The sequence below is a fragment of the Taudactylus pleione genome, unplaced genomic scaffold (assembly GCF_031769625.1).
Source record: "Taudactylus pleione unplaced genomic scaffold, aTauple2 ptg000397bl, whole genome shotgun sequence".
Taxonomy (NCBI): Eukaryota; Metazoa; Chordata; class Amphibia; order Anura; family Myobatrachidae; genus Taudactylus; species Taudactylus pleione.
The window spans coordinates 6,147,003-6,156,468 of record NW_028284799.1 but is presented as its reverse complement, the minus strand read 5'-3'; positions in this window follow the sequence as shown (position 1 = coordinate 6,156,468).

The window sequence follows — 9,466 nt, the reverse complement described above, 5'->3', positions numbered from 1 at the left end:
TGACAGTGTGTTCACCAGCAGGTCTTTGCACCTCTGCAGGCTTGTGTCGGCCGGAAAGAGAGACACCACATAGGCTTTAAACCTAGGATGGTGGCCAAAATGTAGTGGTCTGATTTCAACAGATTGACCACCCTGGAATCCTGGCAAAGCGAATGAAGGGCTTCATCCACAAGTCCCACATGCCGAGCGGAATCGCTCCGTCTTAGCTCCTCCTTCACTTTCTCCAGCTGCTTCTGCAAAAGCCTGATGAGGAGAATGACCTGACTCAAGCTGGCAGTGTCTGAACTGACTTCACGTGTGGCAAGTTCGAAGGGCTGGAGAACCTTGCACAACACGGAAATCATTCTCCACTGCGCTTGAGTCAGGTGCATACCCCCTCCTTTGCCTATGTCATAGGTGGATGTATAGGCTTGAATGGCCTTTTGCTGCTCCTCCATCCTCTGAAGCATATAGAGGGTTGAGTTCCACCGCGTCACAACCTCTTGGTTCAGGTGATAGCGGGGCAGGTTCAAGAGTGTTTGCTGGCGCTCCAGTCTTCGGCACGCAGTCGCTGAATGGCGAAAGTGGCCAGAAATTTTTCGGCCCACCCAAAGCATCTCCTGCACGCCCCTGTCGCTTTTCAGAAAATTCTGCACCACCAAGTTTATTGTGTGAGCAAAACATGGGACGTGCTGGAATTTGCCCAGATGTAATGCCCGCACAATATTGGTGGCGTTGTCAGATATCACAAATCCCCAGGAGAGTCTAAGTGGGGTAAGCCACTGGACGATGATTTCCCTCAGTTTCTCTAAGAGGTTGTCGGCGGTGTGCCTCTTACTGAAACCGGTGATACACAGCGTAGCCTGCCTTGGAACGAGCTGGCGTTTCTGAGATGCTGCGACTGGTGACGCTGCTGCGGTTGCTGCGTAAGGTGATACATCTACCCAGTGGGCTGTCACAGTCATATAGTCCTTAGTCTGCCCTGTTCCCCTGGTCCACATGTCCGTGGTTAAGTGGACATTGGGTACAACGGCATTTTTCAGGACACTGAGGACACTTTTTCTGACGTTTCTGTACAGTCTCGGTATCGCCTGCCTAGTGAAGTGGAATCTAGACGGGATTTGGAACCGGGGATACACTACCTCCATCAATTGTCTAAATCCCACTGCACTAATGGCGGATACCGGACGCACGTCTAACACCAACATAGCAGTCAAGGCCTCAGTTATACGTTTTGCTTCAGGATGACTGCTGTCGTACTTCATCCTCCTCGCTAAGGACTGTTGGAGGGTCAATTGTTTAGTAAAAGTAGTGGTGTTCCTACTTCCTCTCTGGGATGATGAACGACTCCCAGCAGCAGCAACAGCAGCAGCGGCAGCAGGAGGCGTAGCAATGCAGGATCCTCTGGAGGAATCCGGGATAGGAGAGTCATTCATGCCAGTGACATGGCCTGCAGGACTACTTCCGATCCTGACTAAGGAGGAAATTGACGAGAAGGGAGTTGACGGTGTGGTTTGCAGGCGCTTGGATACAACAGGACAACGGGATTTAGGTGTCCCTGGACTGCTTACGGTCTTAGCCAAAGTTTCTGAACTTGACAGTAACTTATTATGAACGCGCTGCAGGTGCCGTATAAGGGAGGATGTTCCTAGGTGGTTAACGTCCCTACCCCTACTTATTCCACCTTTACATAAGGTACATATGGCAAGACAGTTGTTGTCCGGATTTGGATAGAAATATTGCCAGACCAAAGAGGTGGAATGTTTGGTCTTCTGCCCAGGCATGACCGTGATGGGCTTTTTCATCCCACGGACAACAACTGTCTCCCCCGGAGCCTGATTTAAACAAACCACATCACCATCAGAATCCTCCTCGCCAACTTCCTCCTCAGCGCCAGCTACACCAGTATCCTCATCCTGTTGTACTTCAACAGTGACATCTTCAATTTGCATATCAGCAAGTGGACTGTGGGTGCTCCTTTCAGCACTTGCAGGGGGCGTGCAAATGGTGGAAAGAGCCACCTCTTCCCGTCCAGTGCTGGGAAGGTCAGGCATCGCAACCACCACCACACTTGGACTCTCCTTGGGGATTTGTGATATCTTCTTAGAAAGCACAGTTCTTCGCTGTGCTTTTGCCAGCTTAACTCTTTTGATTTTTTTAGTGGGAGGAGGGCTTCCATCGTCATGTGAAGCTGAACCACTAGTCATGAACATACTAGGGATCGACCTTAGCCGTTCCTTGCCACTCCGTGTCGTAAATGCCATATTGGCAAGTTTACGTTTCTCTTCAGCTGATTTAAATGTTTTTTTCAAGGTCATTTTCCTGAACTTTGTCATTTGGGATTGTATGTGCCCTCTATTATGACATTGGGCATCGGCCTTGGCAAACGACGTTGATGGCATGTTATCGTCTATGTCATGACTAGTGGCAGCAGCTTCAGCACTAGGAGGAAGTGGTTCTTGATCTTTCTCTATTTTATTTTTATCGGAGAAAGTTTGGTCCTCCATTTATGTTATATCGATTTGATATATACGTGCGGCTAAACACAGAAAATATTTTTTTATTTTTCCTGGAGAGTAGTGCACTTTGTGGGTTACACTAGCCTTTAAGAAATGAGCCAGCCGGCTCTTTACTTATGGGACACAGGCGCACGCTTGGCGCTGCTCCTTTGTTGATGCACGTGCGGCTACTGCGCACACAATTCACAAACACAGAAAATAATTTTTTTTTTGGTTTGGACTAGAGTGTACTTTGGGGGTTACAGCACCCTTTAACGGTCAAGCCAGCCGGCCCTTTACTTATGACACAGGCGCACGCTTGGCACTACTTTGTTGATGCACATGCGGCTACTGCGCACACAATTCACAAACACAGAAAATATATATTTTTTTGGTTTGGACTGGAGTGTACTTTGGGGGTTACAGCACCCTTTAACAGTCAAGCCAGCCGGCCCTTTACTTATGACACAGGCGCACGCTTGGCACTACTTTGTTGATGCACGTGCGGCTACTGCGCACACAATTCACAAACACAGAAAATATTTTTTTTTTTGGTTTGGACTGGAGTGTACTTTGGGGGTTACAGCACCCTTTAACGGTCAAGCCAGCCGGCCCTTTACTTATGACACAGGCGCACGCTTGGCACTACTTTGTTGATGCACGTGCGGCTACTGCACACACAATTCACAAACACAGAAAATATTTTTTTTTTTGGTTTGGACTGGAGTGTACTTTGGGGGTTACAGCACCCTTTAATGGTCAAGCCAGCCGGCCCTTTACTTATGACACAGGCGCACGCTTGGCACTACTTTGTTGAAGCACGTCGGCTACTGCGCACACAATTCACAAACACAGAAAATATTTATTTTTTTGGTTTGGACTGGAGTGTACTTTGGGGGTTACAGCACCCTTTAACGGTCAAGCCAGCCGGCCCTTTACTTATGACACAGGCGCACGCTTGGCACTACTTTGTTGATGCACGTGCGGCTACTGCGCACACAATTCACAAACACAGAAAATATTTATTTTTTTGGTTTGGACTGGAGTGTACTTTGGGGGTTACAGCACCCTTTAACGGTCAAGCCAGCCGGCCCTTTACTTATGACACAGGCGCACGCTTGGCACTACTTTGTTGATGCACGTGCGGCTACTGCGCACACAATTCACAAACACAGAAAATATATATTTTTTTGGTTTGGACTGGAGTGTACTTTGTGGGTTACAGCACCCTTTAACGGTCAAGCCAGCCGGCCCTTTACTTATGACACAGGCGCACGCTTGGCACTACTTTGTTGATGCACGTGCGGCTACTGCGCACACAATTCACAAACACAGAAAATATTTATTTTTTTGGTTTGGACTGGAGTGTACTTTGGGGGTTACAGCACCCTTTAACGGTCAAGCCAGCCGGCCCTTTACTTATGACACAGGCGCACGCTTGGCACTACTTTGTTGATGCACGTGCGGCTACTGCGCACACAATTCACAAACACAGAAAATATATTATTTTTTTAGCACTTGGGGGGAGCACCCCTGATGGACAGAGCACCCCCTGGACAACACTACAGCACCCCTTTAGGACTGGGACACTGCACAGGACTTTGGAGTGGACACAGCCCCTATGGAGAACTGACTGCACAACACAGTCCAGCCAGCCCCTATGGACTTTGAAGTAGTGGACACAGCCCCTATTAACAACAGCAGCACAGCACAACACAGCCAGCCCCTATGGACTTTGAAGTAGTGGACAACAGCAGCACAGCGCAGCACAGCACAGCACAACACTACTCTGCACTACACTACACTACACTACACAGCCTAGCCAGCCCTAACTCCCACCCTCCCTCTTCACTGTCCACAGCCGAGTGAGAAAATGGCGCCGACGCGGGTACCTTATATAGGATCCAAAACCCGCGAGACTCGGAAGGCGGGATGATGACGTTTTGCCTCGATTTCAGATCCGAGTCAGGCGGGAAAAGTCGAGCCTGACTCGGATCTGCCTCGGATCGGGGGGGCTCGGGGGGGTTCGGATTTCAGAAATCCGAACCCGCTCACCCCTAATTATTATTATCATTATTATTATGCTTCCCTCACTGTGCCCTCCCTAACAGCAGCGGGTGGGTGGAGTGCACAAGGATTCAGTAGATGGATGTGAAATCCTTCTTGGCCTAGTGGCAGAGCGGTGGTTATACATTGCCAACATCCAGGGTTCAAATCTCACCACAGCCCAATATTATTTTGTAATCATGATTACTTTAGATTCATTCCTCTATATATTTTTTTTAATAAAGTACAATGGTGGATCCATCCACACTAAACAAGTTTCAGACACAAGTGTCAGGTTTAAGACGCACAATCAGCATCAGGGGCTTAGGGGTATATTTACTAAAGTGCAGGCTTTTAGAAGTGGAGTTGTTGCCCATAGCAACCAATCAGATTCTACTTATCATTTATCTAGCACCCTGTAGAAGATAATAGCTAGAATCTGATTGGTTGCTATGGGCAACAACTCCACTTCTAAAAACCAAACACTTTAGTAAATATACCCCTTAGAGGGGTCAGAAGCACTCACAGCGTGTTGGGGTTCAGGGGCTCAAACGCAACCCCGGAGACTATTTCTGTGTGAGTAACAGTCTGTCACTCTCACACGCACATGATGCTGTGCTGCGGCCGCCTGCGCTGACTGCCACTGACTGTTCTGACTGCCACTGACTGTTCACAGCTGGGCAGCTCAGCCTGCTGACAACAATGACAGACAGTCACATACTAATGAATGTTGTAGACAGGGCTTCCGGGAAACGGGGCTATGTGTACGGGGGGCGAACGCCCTAATCGCCCTCCAGTGGATCCGCCACTGGCTTGTAACAATATTCAACCCCCTGAAAGTCAACAAATTTGTCTGTACTACAAACAACACACAGATTGTTCCAGGTGGTATTTTTTTTTAAATAGTGTTATTTGTAATAAAGACATATCTGTAGACATTTAGGGGGGTATTCCATTAGCCGCGGGGCAGGGCCGGCTCGAAGCATGTTCAACCAGTGTGGTCGAACAGGGGCACCACCCCATAGAGGGCGCACTCCTCCCAGCCATTCCCGATTTCAGCTGGACTGTCTTGTTTTTTGGGCACTGCCAGCGCTGTTCCACCCGCAGGATGATTCGTCCCACGGGCTGGGCACCGCCACCATCGCAGCTGTGCGGTGGTGCCAGCCCCGGAGAAGAGGAATGGATTGCGCACACATGCATGCGGCATTCATTCAGTGCAGGAAGAAGGCTGGTGGAGGCCCAGCTACTGATGTAGTGTTGGGCTTGCCTCCAGCCTGACGTTAATGGGAGGCGTGCCATACGGGCACGCCCCCAAATAACATAATTTAAGGGGCCTGGCCTATGGAAATTAGGCCACGCGGTAAAGAGGCGTCATGTCCCGGTCCCGCACAGGGCACGGCTCACCCTGGAGCCGGCCCTACCATGGGGTTTCCTCCTTGACTAATTAACATCAAAAATTCCTGTGGCACGGGGAAGGGCTATTCAATTAAATATCCATTTTCCCACACTGAAAAATCGGGATTCAGGCACGGAAACTCACTGATTCCGCGTAAACTGCGGAATCAATGTTTTTTTTTCCCGCACGCGAACCCGATTTTGTGTTTTTTTCCGTGGACTTTACCTCACACCTCCATGAGCTACAAGGTTTAGTCCAACTGTGGGGGCTCGTCCGCGGGGTAATCCCCACTAATTGAATTGCTCCGGTGCGGCAATTAGAAACTGGGTAAACCCCGCGGCTAACTGAATACCCCCCCTAGAGGGTTGAATACCTTTGCAAGCCACTATAAATCATGGAACAAATTAGTTTGCATTTAGTTATTTTAAGAAATAGAATACAGTATTGCAGCAAGAGTTCTAATATAATGTATCCACTTATACGTTCTTTATTATTGAGCAAAATATACCCAGATATGTTAGAAATGAGATTTGAGATAATAAAATCTTTAGGATCGCTGGTATTAGCAGAATTAATCCTCCAAAGTGCGGTTTGAGTCCCATAAAATGATTGAAGTATTTGCCTTTTGTGTGCTCCAATAGTCACTATAGCTCATGAGCCGCTGAGCTGGATGTCGCTGGAATTACTGCACCACAGTAGCGAGGAGGAAGCATTATGCTCTGCACTGCTTGTGCAAATGGTTCTGTGTATCATAGTGGTTGGCAGAGAATTGGTTCAGTGATCGTGGTTTCTTCTTTTCCACCCAGAATTTTACCAAGCTCTCAGTGGAAAGGAACAAAATGCAACGACTGAACCCTCTGACAACCACTACAGTATGTATTAGTTTCTTGTACCCTCTGATTTGTTATAGTGAATTGTGGTCTGCATACTACATTTGTTATCAACCATATATGCAGTAAGACATGGTAATGTGCAGTTTATCTACCTTCATCTAAAGCAGTGATGGTAAACTTCTTTTTTACAGACTGCCTTTACTGAACCCTCATACTGGGTGGTTGTATTTACAACCCAAATGTTCATCCTTACTATTGTAACCAATACATGGACCCTGACAGATGATAGGAGTAGAGGAGAAGATGTGCCAGAAAGTAAAGAAGCTTTCACAAAGTTAGGAAGCAAGTGAAGGAATGAAGAGTGTGCAGGAGATGAGCATAGTAAACTGTATTGAAAACAGCATAGAGGTGAGAGAGGATGAGTATGGAGAAGTGTCCTTCAACTTGGCTGTGTGCACACTGTTGGGCTTCTCTCAGCCAAGTCGTAGGGTCACTTCTCACACTTTAGTATTGGAAGTTGCAGTGGAACGTAGAGGGTTGAAGAGGGAGTGAGAGGAGAGAAAGGGGTTTAGCAGTTGTATACAAGCCTTTCATGTAGTTTAGAAAGAGATGGAGGAGATAGTGGTCATAGAGAAAGTTAGAGATTAGTTTGAAAACATAGGAAAGTGCCAGTGGGGATACAGCTGTTGATGGGCTAGCACTGGGGGGGGGGGGACAGAAATGGGATTCAAGGAGAGAGCTTGGAGAGGAGAAGAGTGTGAGTACCAATGTCTGTTATAACTGGAGAGAAAAAACTGCGAGTCAATAGGGGAGTGGAAGAGAAAGTGGGTGTGGGAGATTTTATTTGTGATACTGTAATTAGTGTACGCAATGATTATTAAACTGGCTTATGTTTAAAAGATAAAACAAAACCCAATATGATACTTGTGTATAGTTAGCTATATATGCATCACTTAACATGAAGGAGGATGAGCTGTGCCGGACAAGCCGTCTGACTGCTTTAGTTTGCAGCCTGTCCCAAGACTCACTCCTGACATGCAAGTGGTAGCAGAACTTCTGAGTTATAATAGTGGTGTCTATACCGCATAATAAATAGGTTCCTATGTGAACACTAATGTTATTATACCACCAGCCATTTGAAGACTACGAGAACCACCTACACAGAGGATGAGATTGGTGGATTAGAGCAACGGCAACCATCTTTATTGCAGCCTTGCCAGTCAGCTGGCAGGTGATAAATTTATATTTTACAAAAGACAAGTGTGTGTGAGAGGCTGGGAAGTGGGTATTGGAGGAAGGAGAGGCGGTATGCCGAAACATAGCCCAAGGAGCCAATAAACCTTCTCCGTCCTATTATCTGTGTTTCTACTTTTATGGCACTCTCCTCGAGTGCTTGTGGTATCCTGCAATGCTTTGTATCTGGTTACACTAGCACCCTGATAGCAGATGCTGTTCTTATCTGTATTTCACTGAGCCAGTGCTGGAGACTCTCTTCCCATGTTTCATTGCCCAGGCACAGCATAAACACCGAGGTTGGATTCAGAGTTTGTAGTAAAGCAACCTTGGGGAAACCATGTTGCACTGCAGTGGGGCAAAGTTTAAATGTACATATTCATTCTAAATTACAGTACAGAATAAAAATAAAGCCAATAAAGGTGCAGTGGCCTGTCTCTTAATGCACCTACCCAAGACAGAGCCACAGACCGCTAGAAAAGTGCTACGAGCCCGGGACTGTGCAAAAGCATTCCGGTCTGTGTCTATTATAACATCCATCTAATAGGAAGTGAATGACTGCATATAGATACGTTTATCTCCTGATTAATGGTTGGATTAATAATGGGAAATAATTTTTAATGTTGATACACTATGAGTCAGTGGTGGAACTAGCGGCGGTGTAGCGGTGGCTTGCACCGGGGCCCCCTGTGGTGTAGGGACCCATAGCTACCTGCATCCAACAGTGCCACTGCACCCGCTGCCAGTGTCCCCTAGGCCCCACAGTATTTAAGTGTAGTTCAGACCACAGTGAGAGTGGTCCGCACTACACAGTAACAAACACCGCCACCAGCTGCTCTCATTGGCTGCTGAGTCCACGGAGGGAGCTGGGCTGGAGCTCACTCATGAGCTTCGCCTTCCGGCTCCCCCTGCAGCAGGTGATGGGAGAGACGTCATGACGTCTCTCCCATAGCGCAGAGTGGGCCGGGAGGAGCGGACAGCGGCAGGAGCGGTAAGTTGTGTGTTGTTTTTTTTTGTGTGTGTGTGCGTAAAGGGTACATGCACTGCATAGGGGGGGCGCTACTGGGGGCACTGTAAAGGCAGGGTGGCCGATTCTAGGGGCACTGTATAGGAGGGTAAGCTACTGGGGGCACTGTATAGATGGGGTGGTCGCTACTGGGGCACTCTATAGAGGGGACTACAACTGGGGGCACTGTATGGGGGGGACTACTACTGAGGGCAGTGCATAGGGGGACTACTGAGGGCACTGTGTAGGGGGGACAACTTCTGAGGGCACTGTATAAGGGGCACTACTGTGGGCACTGCATAGGGGGACTGCTACTGGGGGCACTGTATATGGGGCACTACTGGGGGCACTGCATAGGGGGACCACTACTGGGGGCACTGCATAGGGGGGCCCAAAGCATATTCTTGCACCTGGGCCCACCATTCTCTAGTTCCGCCACTGCTATGAATTCTCCTTCATGCTGTTTTAATTGCTG